Source organism: Lissotriton helveticus, chromosome 3_1 (assembly GCF_964261635.1).
Source record: "Lissotriton helveticus chromosome 3_1, aLisHel1.1, whole genome shotgun sequence".
Taxonomy (NCBI): Eukaryota; Metazoa; Chordata; class Amphibia; order Caudata; family Salamandridae; genus Lissotriton; species Lissotriton helveticus.
The window spans coordinates 294,758,137-294,768,548 of NC_136061.1; positions in this window are offsets into that span (position 1 = coordinate 294,758,137).

Below are 10,412 nucleotides of genomic sequence, written 5' to 3' on the forward strand. Positions count from 1 at the left end.
GTGTTGTCGCAAGGGTGCCCGTGTGTGTTGTGTCATATGAGAGAGGCCATGCGAAAGCCAGGGTATGAAACAGCGCCCATTGTGTAGGGGACCTGCTTCCGGGGGGTCCGGAGTAGGTTGAGTGACAGTAGTGCCCCACTTGCACCCCAGTGTAATTGCAAGGTGTCTATGCATCTGGAACTGTCCTGCTAGGAGCCCCATTTGCTCTGTCAACAGGTCAATTCGGATGAGTGCTCTATCATGTAAAAAATCAACCCTGGTGCTGACCCCTGCATCATCCCATAGTGCTAATTCTTCTCGGCCAGCAGCATCTCTGAAAACCCGAAGAGCGCGCAGGGGACTCTGATCCGTACAAAGTTATACAGGCCATGATTTGCATCGCTGGGCGATGTTACTTTTATGCCACCCAAAGGTAGCTGTTAGATGGCACCGGCAACTCAGAGCCAGGAAGGAATAATTCACAGACCAAACTGTTCTCTCTTGTCTTCTTTTCACATTTGTCAAGTTTTGCCCGGCTAGCCATTGCACCGGCCATTGCAGCTGTGCTGCCAAATATTAATCCTCTGCTCTGTCGGTCGTTGCAATTTGGGCAGAGCCACCTTGTGCTTTTTATTATTACACATCAAGCCTCTCAGCATTGCAATCGGTGTCTGAAAGGGGCTGAGGGGATACAGATCAGCATATTGCCGAAGAAGTATAAAATTAAACACCTACATGGCTCCACTCGCAACCATTGTTGGAAGCCAAGGACTCAACATAGTCTCCTATGCCGAGGACACCCAGCTAATAGTCTCCCTCACCAACAAACCCTCATCTGCCAGAATGAACGTTCACAATGGAACAAAGGCAAAGGCACTTTCTACCTGGATGCAAGCTCAACTCGGACAAAACCCAAGTACTCATCCTGGGACGACTCTTGGTGACCCGACGTACTAGGAACCCTCCATCCCCACGGTCCACGCACACCACCATGGCATCATACTGGACTCCTCGCTCTTAATGAACTGCCAAATCAACAAATTATCCTCATCCTGTTTCCACATGTTCTGCCTGCTTAAAAAGACATTCAGATGGCTCCCTACAGAATCCAGAAAGACGGTCACCCATGCATTCCTTATCAGTAGACTTGACTACGGCAATGCACTCTACGCTGGCGTCACCCTGAAACAGCTCAGGAAACTACAGAATGTCCAAAACGCCACAGCCAGATTGGTCCTCGACATTCCCCGCTACAGCCATAGTACACACCTCTGGGAGTCCAGTATGGAATCTCTAATTTCCTGCTCCGACACTGGGCCATTTAGGGCTTCTCTTTAGTCCACAAGCACTTCTGACAATTTGATACAGAGGTGATAGTCCTGGGCCCTAAGCTGTTGGCAATCGGGTGTGCGGTTGGAAAGGGCCTGGTAGCACTCACAGAAAACTCTTATGTACCACTTTCTGGTTGAGCCATTGTGCCAAGGGGATCACATACAGCGGTGTCCGTCACCACTCGGATGCCCACTTAAGCAATCATGCCAACAGGTGCCCTAGCTTGTCTCCTACGTGTGCATTTTGGCTTGGTAAGCCTTGTAGTCTAGGCATTGCAACGATTCAATCAATTTAGCGTGACGAGTTCTGGCTTCATCCAGTTCAAACCAGGCATAGTCTTTTCCCCATCGCAGCCCGCTCGAGATCTTGTAAAGAGTCTCCACTTGCGTGAGATCCGATTGAGTGTGTCCCTTACCTCTATTAGGGTATGTATATAGTTCCCCGATCATGTGTTTTCTTAGCGCGTCCCACTCTATCATACTTGTGTAGGCTGTGTTCTTGTCGTCCAGAACAAATCACGGAACACAGTGTCCTCCAAAGCCACGTGCTGTAAGCGCCAAGTAGGCACAGGTGGGATGGGGTCCTCACAAGCCACCACTGTGGATTATGATCAGACGGAGTGTTCACCAAATACTCCGTCTCCAGCACCTTAAGCTGGGTGGCGGGGCGGCAGAGGAATCGATCCAATTGAACATGAAGACCATGCACTGGGGAATAAAAGGAGTACTCCCTGGCAGCTGGGTACAGGGCATGCTAGCTATCCACTAGAGACCAGTGTGTAAGCCCTTGCAAACGGGTATGATGCAGCACGATGGGACAGGGTGCGGTAGGGGGGTGTTGCGGAAGAGGAGAATTGGACCAATCCAGCGCAGGATCTAATACACAAAGTCGCCCACCAGGTTCCAAGGCAGGTGGGACCAGTAGGTCAAAAGTGAGGCTATGTGTGCCATAAACATGGTCAGTGCAACAGGCTTCTCCACAATGCATCCACCCTGTCTATCTTCTCCTCCACAAACACGTAACATCCTCCTGCGCCACTTCAACGGTGTTGGTCTCAAATAGCACAGACGGCCACACCCATATTCACACTCCCCTAGCATAGCCTGAATTGGTTGTACAAAAACATTTCCCCCTCCAGTGTTTCTGAGGTTTCAGGTCCTCCCCTTTTGCCAGGTGAGTATCTTGCAAGAAGGCCACATGTGCACTTCACCACTGGACATATTGAAGAAAGTGAGATGCCTTCCGGCTGCTCCCAACCACCTGACATTCCTAGTGCGAAGGTTTAGATTCGTCCTCTGGCTGCCTAAACAGTGTAAATGGGGGAAGATAAGCCCCCCCTCTGGGGAACCTCCAGGCATAGTGTAAGTAAAGTACGATGAGAGGCAACAGAGCAACATCTGTCTGCCCAAACAGTTAATAGAACACTGAGTTCAGTCCCTTCAAATAAGCAGTCTAAGAGCTGCAGTGTTCTCGTTGTGGCGGGCATGAACATGCCTGCCCAAAGCAGAACAGTGCATGTTATATCCAGGCAACTGTGGTGAGGGCCCAACATTTGGTCCATTGTCGCCTCGGGCCTGGCAGTAGAGGGAAGGTCCGGCATAGAGTATGCTCAGCAGTTGGTGAGAGGCAAAGCAGCAGATAATCAAAGTAAATCATTAGCTGTTTGTTGCGTAATAGAGGAGAGAGCAGTAGACTATTCACTCGCCAAGAAGCTGCAGATTCCCGATTAGAGAAACCTGCCTCCGACCCTTCCGTGACGCAGGTCGTGGCGGTGCCCCACAGTTGCGATCCTATGGTGAGGGATGAGACTCTCTCCGGTGTGCCTGAGCAGGCGAGGGCGCCGTGGACACTTGCATCAGCTGCGCGGGCTTTTCTGTCTGTCTCTGCCCCAGTCTGGGAGAGTGGGGGGGGCAAAGCCTACCTATACCGTGCTGGTAACTGTTCTCAGATTGTGTGGCACTGGTTTTTGACCCAATCCCAGGCATCACCCAGCTCCTTGAAGAAGAATGCTTTGCCATTGAAAATCACTTTACATTTTGCTGGCAATAAAAGGAAGTACTTCAGCCCTTACTCTTTCACTTCATGTTCGACAGCCAAAGTGGAATGCAGAAAAAGGAGTATCGATGTATTGTCGAATGTGACGCAGTCCATTCGTCGAGCGGAGTGCAAAACTGTGTCACGGTCCCTGAAGTGCAACAATTTAGCCACTACAGGCCTCGGAGGGGCACCAGGTGGGGAGCATACAAAAGGCACTCTATGGGCATGTTTAACTGTAAAGTGAGGGGAGAGTCCCTCAGGCTGATTTTTGTAGTGCCATTTTTCAAAGAAAGCAAGGGGTTCGCTTCCTTCCACCACCCCTTCGGGAAACCAGTGATGCAGATATTATCACCTTCAACGATCTTCCAGATCATCCAGTTTCCCTTTCAGTTGCCCAATCCGACCAATACGATCTCCTACCTGCTTGGTGAGAGATTGAGTTTGGGGCAGTAATTCAGAAATGGCAGATTCCAACCCTTTCACTCTGTCCGAGAGGGTCTTCTCTTCCTTGCACAATAACCCTGATTTAAGTGCTAGGACATCAGCTACCCCCCAGGTCCAGTTGGGTTGTGTGATGGCGTTGAGGATAATGTCAAGCTTTGCGGCCGGCCATGTCTGTTCCCTAGGGGGTGTGGAAGATGGCGCCCCCTCCGCAATCATGGATCCGGCAGTGGGTACATTGTAAGGGTTTTTGCCTCTCCACTGTCGCACCATGGCAAACACAAAGAGATAATGGACGGGGCAATTAACGTTTTCAGACACTTGAATCCATCATCATTCTTTAGCTCACTTAACCACCTTAGTTCAGAACCCAGCCATATGCAAATCAGTCATGACCCTGTTACTTATGGGTACAGTACAGCCCGAACAGGCAAGCCATGTGTTTCCTGGACCGGAAATAAGCATTTTGGGACCGGTTTGGGGGGTATCACCCCTGGTCAGCCAGGCTAGCTTGAATCCAGTGGCAAAGTGAGCAAGGGACCCACGCCCTGGCGTACCCTGCCAATGTAGGGTGAACAAAATAAACCCAAGGAGTTGATGCACGGAGTGCTAAAACTTGGCTGTCCCGTTGCAGTAGCTTCTCCAAGAATGAGGGTAGGGGGTGACCCATAACCCCAAGTAGTTTGAGATGGTATTCAGGCCCGCTGGCACCACTCTCCTGGTCTAGTGACCTGCCTGCTGCCCCCCCTCCTCCTGCCCCATTCGATGCTGAAATCCAGAGGGCAGCGGCACAAGGCAGTCACAAAGTCTGGTTCATAGTCCAATGGGAGAGGGTGATAAGACCAAAGTCCAGGCAAAAGGAATAAGGAGCACCTGCAGCGTGGAGGTCTCCAACTTCGATATCCGCTTCTTCTCTATCCACAGCATCTCCAACAGCCGCCGCCACCTCCGCAGGGCTCTCCCAGTCGAGGGGGATGAGAATGGCAAGCTAAAGCTACTCCGTGCTCCCAGACAAGGACCTGTCCGCACCAACTGCTAACTCCTCACTGCCACAGCATTCAGAATCGCCACTTGTGCAGGAATGGGAGCCCCCATGCTGCTCAGAGCTTAGAGAGGGCCCCCGCTAACACAAGCACCTCCCCTCACTTCTGTCCATTCCTATGGGCCTGGATCCAGGACCGCTGCACTGTCTATGATTGTAGCCCCCTGGTCCCCTTCTAGGGCGTCCAGGCACACAGGGGGGCTCCTGCCTTTACCACTAATGACACTCCCCCGCTTCCATCTGCTCTGATGAGCCCAGATGACTCACTGCCAGATCCTCACCACTGCGGCCTCTGAGAATACCACGTAGCCAGCAGTTGGAGTCTGCTGGCCACTTCCGAGCTGCTTATACACTCAAGGGGACTTTAGACAGTATCACTCATTCAGGTCTGGCTGATGGTGGTGGATTACAGGGCACATGCTCCGGCACCTCTAGGACTTGGGGCACTCGGCCACTCCCCCATCTGAAAAACTGATCTTGAACCCCATTTTAACTTTTCTATGCATGGAAAAACAACATACTCACATGGTTAGCAAGCAGTTCCAAGGATTTGCTGAAGCAAACTGATCTCTAGCTAAAGGGATTCTGCCCAGCTAGAGTAACACATTTCAGCCTTACTCTTGGTCTTTGACAATTGGTTTGAAGAATACGCACATTAATTCTACTTGCCCTGTAAATGGTATTCAATAAAGTCAATCATGTTTTCATCAGCCACTGTTCGCAGAAGACTTCACCTGCTTTATTACCAGCAGCAGAGCACAGAAGTTAGCCAACCCTTTTCCAAATAATACCTTGTGCTGGAACATGATGCATTTGATAGGATTGGAGATTAAGACTAGTCCTATCAGCAAGATGAGCCACTGAATTCAACAGAACCAGATGGAAAAGCTGAAATCCTAACCGTCAGTAGTGCAGGCAGGGCCTTGACACAATCCTTATTCCCACCCACGCTATTGCTTGCTACACTACCTTACTAAGGAGTGTCTTCCTCCCTTGTCCCTATAAAATGCACCCACTAGATCCTGTAAGCTAAAACCCCGGAGTATCAACCTACCCTACTTCCCCCAACTCCATAGAGAATCTATCACCGCTATGTGCTTCACTTACAACCTAATTTCAAAAAGGGGTGGTGATGGACAGAGTATCTGAGTTAATCAGAACACTCCTACCCAGTCAACAGATCAGGGCTTGATCCATCACCGTTTTTTAGCTCACTGCACCGTCCCAGTTCAGAACCTGGCTATATGCAAATTAGTCTGTCCCTGGCCCAGTGCATCATGGGAACAGGGCAGACCAAACTACCAAGCCAATTCTTCACTGGAAAGGAAACAAGCTTCCGGGGACCGGTTTCTGGCATTACAGCCGTCTTCGGCCCGGCTTGCTTGAATCCTGATGGTGCAGTGAGCAAGGAACTCATGTCTGAGCATACCCTTCCACACTCATGGTGGCCAAAATAATTTCAAAAAGGGGTGGTGATGGACAGAGTATCTGAGTTAATCAGAACACTCCTACCCAGTCAACAGATCAGGGCTTGATCCATCACCGTTTTTTAGCTCACTGCACCATCCCAGTTCAGAACCTGGCTATATGCAAATTAGTCTGTCCCTGGCCCAGTGCATCATGGGAACAGGGCAGACCAAACTACCAAGCCAATTCTTCACTGGAAAGGAAACAAGCTTCCGGGGACCGGTTTCTGGCATTACAGCCGTCTTCGGCCCGGCTTGCTTGAATCCTGATGGTGCAGTGAGCAAGGGACTCATACCCTTCCACACTCATGGTGGCCAAAATAATTTCAAAAAGGGGTGGTGATGGACAGAGTATCTGAGTTAATCAGAACACTCCTACCCAGTCAACAGATCAGGGCTTGATCCATCACCGTTTTTTAGCTCACTGCACCCAGATCAGTTGACTGGGGGTGAGTGTTTGATTTGCTCAAGCGCTCCGTCCATCATCCCCTTTTGTATCTCACTTACAACCTAGGCAACAAGAACAGCATCTTATCTGGCCTTGTCCAGCTGGCGTATCCACAGCCTCTCAAGCATCTAAAATGACAAAATAAGGCCAGCAACTTTGTAGTTCAAGTCAAGATATTCCTCATTGCCCATTGATCCGTTGACCACAAAATCGTGTAGACCAGGATCATCACAAAAACTTCTCTTTAGTTTCTGTTAATTGGATCCTTTTAAAGCAGGGATAGATTGGAGTTTATTCAATTGAGTAATCTTTTGTCTGGAAATTCATTTAATTGAATAAGACTGCACAAAACTGCATCATGTAGGGTAGATGCACATAGAAGAAGGTGAAGGCATTGCGGGATGGAGAGTGAAACAAGGGACTATACTTTGAGAGTACATTAAATATACAACCATTTACTAACTATAAGTTCCCAGATGATGCACTGTAAAGAGTAGATAGACCTGTGGAGTGGTAATCGGTCTGCTTTTATAGCTGATTTGATTGATTGGGAAGAGGTGGTTGCCCACAGCTTACCAAGGAGAGATTTCCACTAAAAAGGATCTAAGCTTGTTAAAGACCTACAGTCCAGAAAGGTTTAAACTGGTTTGATAAACAAGGTTTAGGTTGAAAGATTGAAAGTAGAGGTTTCTGAGTAAGGTATGTTGAAGCTTTTAAGTTGATCACCTTTATGACAAATGTTAGGGATTTGAACAGAGCTTGGTGCTTCATGGAGAGCCAGGTGCCCTGATGTTGGTAGGCAAGAGTTGTTTGACAGGTTTGTACGGCAAATTTGTACAGGGGCGAGAGTCAAACTAACTAGATTACAGGTGCTTTAATCAACCTTGCCCGTGAGTGACTATAAGAAAGGGACAGCTGATTCTGTAATTCTACTTTTTCACACACACACAAGTGAGACAGATCTTGCAAAAATATTGGCACCTACTATGTAGTAATCCTGTTATAGGCTGGAAAGGTCCACTGGAGGCCCGCAACAGCTTTTTGAAGAGTGAGGTCAATGAGCAATGACTTTGTGGTCAGTAGTCTGGAAATTCAGCAGTGAGGCACATGGCTTATGGGCAGTAGGGCTTCAGGAATTACCATAAATGCAAGGCTTGTAAACATGGAGTCAACACCACACAACTGGCTTTACCTTTTTCAGTTGGGTCCCGGAAGATCAGCAAACATTACATTGTAAAATTGAATTTGTTGTTTGTGTTGAGATGTACCTACTCAAAACTGTACATAGGCAGCACAATTTTAAAAGTCTATCTACAAATTTTACAGCATGTTGTCATGTCCTTTAGGCTAGTCCTGTCATGTATTACCCCTTTTTACATACATTGTCCCATCCACACAACAATAATGGTTCTGAATAGGTGACCTTATACCTAGTAGTTTACTCCTGTCTCTTCGACACCAGACTCTTAGTATTCTATCATAGTCCCTTCACTTGACGTACATAAACATGTCCTCAGGCACTACATAATTATTCTGTATAAGTGTCACCACTTTTCATCCTTTGCCAACAGCCCGCTGTGCATGATCGCACTGTTTTAGAAAACATTTGATTGTTTCCAAAACATTTGATTGTTTTCAAAACATATTGATTCTAGAAGAAACCTTGGAGTGACCACTCTAGTAAATAAGACACTTATTTACCCCTGCAAATCAGAGGAGAATTCCTTCCATGCTGACACAGGGTCCTCCTGCATGCTGAATCTTCGACACACAGCAGTCTGACATCCCTTGCGGGGTGTCATCCTTGAAGCAGAAACTGGGTCCTTCATTCTCTACCATCAGGTGAGAAACTACCTACACCACTGAACGATACAAGGGGGGATGGTAGTGGCACTGTAGAGGTAGTTGGTCTAACGGCTGACATATCCTGTGGGGGTGTCCGGAAGTGGTTTGGGGACCAAGTCCTCAGTTTAGGTCATCCAAAACGCACAGGTCTTGGGGATTCCTAGGAACTACATGACAATGTCAGGGCAATCGTACACCAGGACCAGACATACCCTGTAGCTAGGCACTTTAAAGCAGTACATGGTAGAAGGATAGAGGATTTAAACTATTTATTATTAGATCAAGTGCCAAAATGAACTAGAGGAGGCAATGGGGAACGCTGTTTGAGGCAATTGGAATTTAAACACATCCTTAGTTTAAATACCAGCGTTCCGGCAGGATTGAATATAGAAGAGGATCTTTATATTCATTTATAGCATATCGAATATGACACATTGAGAAATTTGTGAATTGGAGCCAATCTGAAGAATGTTTAGCATTGAGATTATAATTAATTTTGAATTAGTAATGTTATGTATGGTAGTTGTATTGCACTGAGCACTTTATATAATTGGTAACTGATGAGTATCTTTAGTACTTATTTGTTTAGTACAGTGACAACAGACAATGGGTAAGATCCAAGCAGACAACAGCAATGATGATGTTCAATCCTAGTGGTGCGAGCCAGTATGGGAGGTTGTACCACTAATGATTAAAAGTGATTCTTTTCCATTCTGATTTCGCACACCGTGTAGTGTACACTGCATGCCAATTTGAACAAATGCACTTTATGAAATTGGGCACATGCCTTATATTGGGTTATGTTATGTTCAAGTGAAATTTGTTGATGGCATAAGAGATGAAAATTTGTATTAACATATGCTGGACTTTGCACATGCTTTTACAAGTTTGGAGAATATTGTGCATTGCGGTATAACATTTTTGCACTTATAATTTAGGCATTTGATGTGAAGTGTTTTGAAATGGGGGTTCTAATTCCTATGAGCTAAGTTAGAGTTAGCTCTCAATTTAGGGGTCTGGGCAAACCTGTGCAAGAATGACCAAGATAGTACTCATTTATGCAATCAAAGTTGGTGTATGTTAGATTTATTGTGGTTTGAACCTGCACATTTTAAGTGTCTTGAATTACAGTATGATGAGCTGACTATGCAGACAGCTTGTTCCTATTCCAAGGAGCTGTACATTCTAGTCCTGATGCTTTTGTGTCTAGAAAATGCTAATATGCTCCAAAAAGGCTTTCCTATCCCTCAGTCTCTTTATTTGCGATGCCTCACTACAAGTACCTCTAATAATACCAGTCCACACTTCCTAGTTGTTTGTTAATGTGTCCATCAAGACTTCCCCTTGGTACCTTTTTGGCTCAGTAGCTTTGGTATGTCTCAATACATGTCTTTCACTTCTTGGATTTCTATAATTCACTAGATTGATATGAGATGCAAAAATTACATGGGCAGAGGAAAAAAAGCTGATCTACCCTGACCTAAACAGGCTTTCAAAAGGGCTGCTATATTGAGGACAATCTCATCTGAATTTCCCACCTGAGTGAGATCACAATGGCTACTAAGGACAAGGCCTTCTTTGTTGGGTCTATACAGCATCTCAAGGTCTAAACTTTGGTCAAAATTGAATACCTGGGCATCTCGCGCAATCTACTGAAACTAATCACAGCTTTATATTCTGATCCCTAGGTAAAAATAAAAATGATCCCTGGGTAAAAATAAAAATTTGTGCCGGATGGGCACCACGGTTAACATCACAACAAACCAGGCTGTATATTGGTGCAATCATTATTTTACCTGTACTTGACTGATCTTTCTTATCA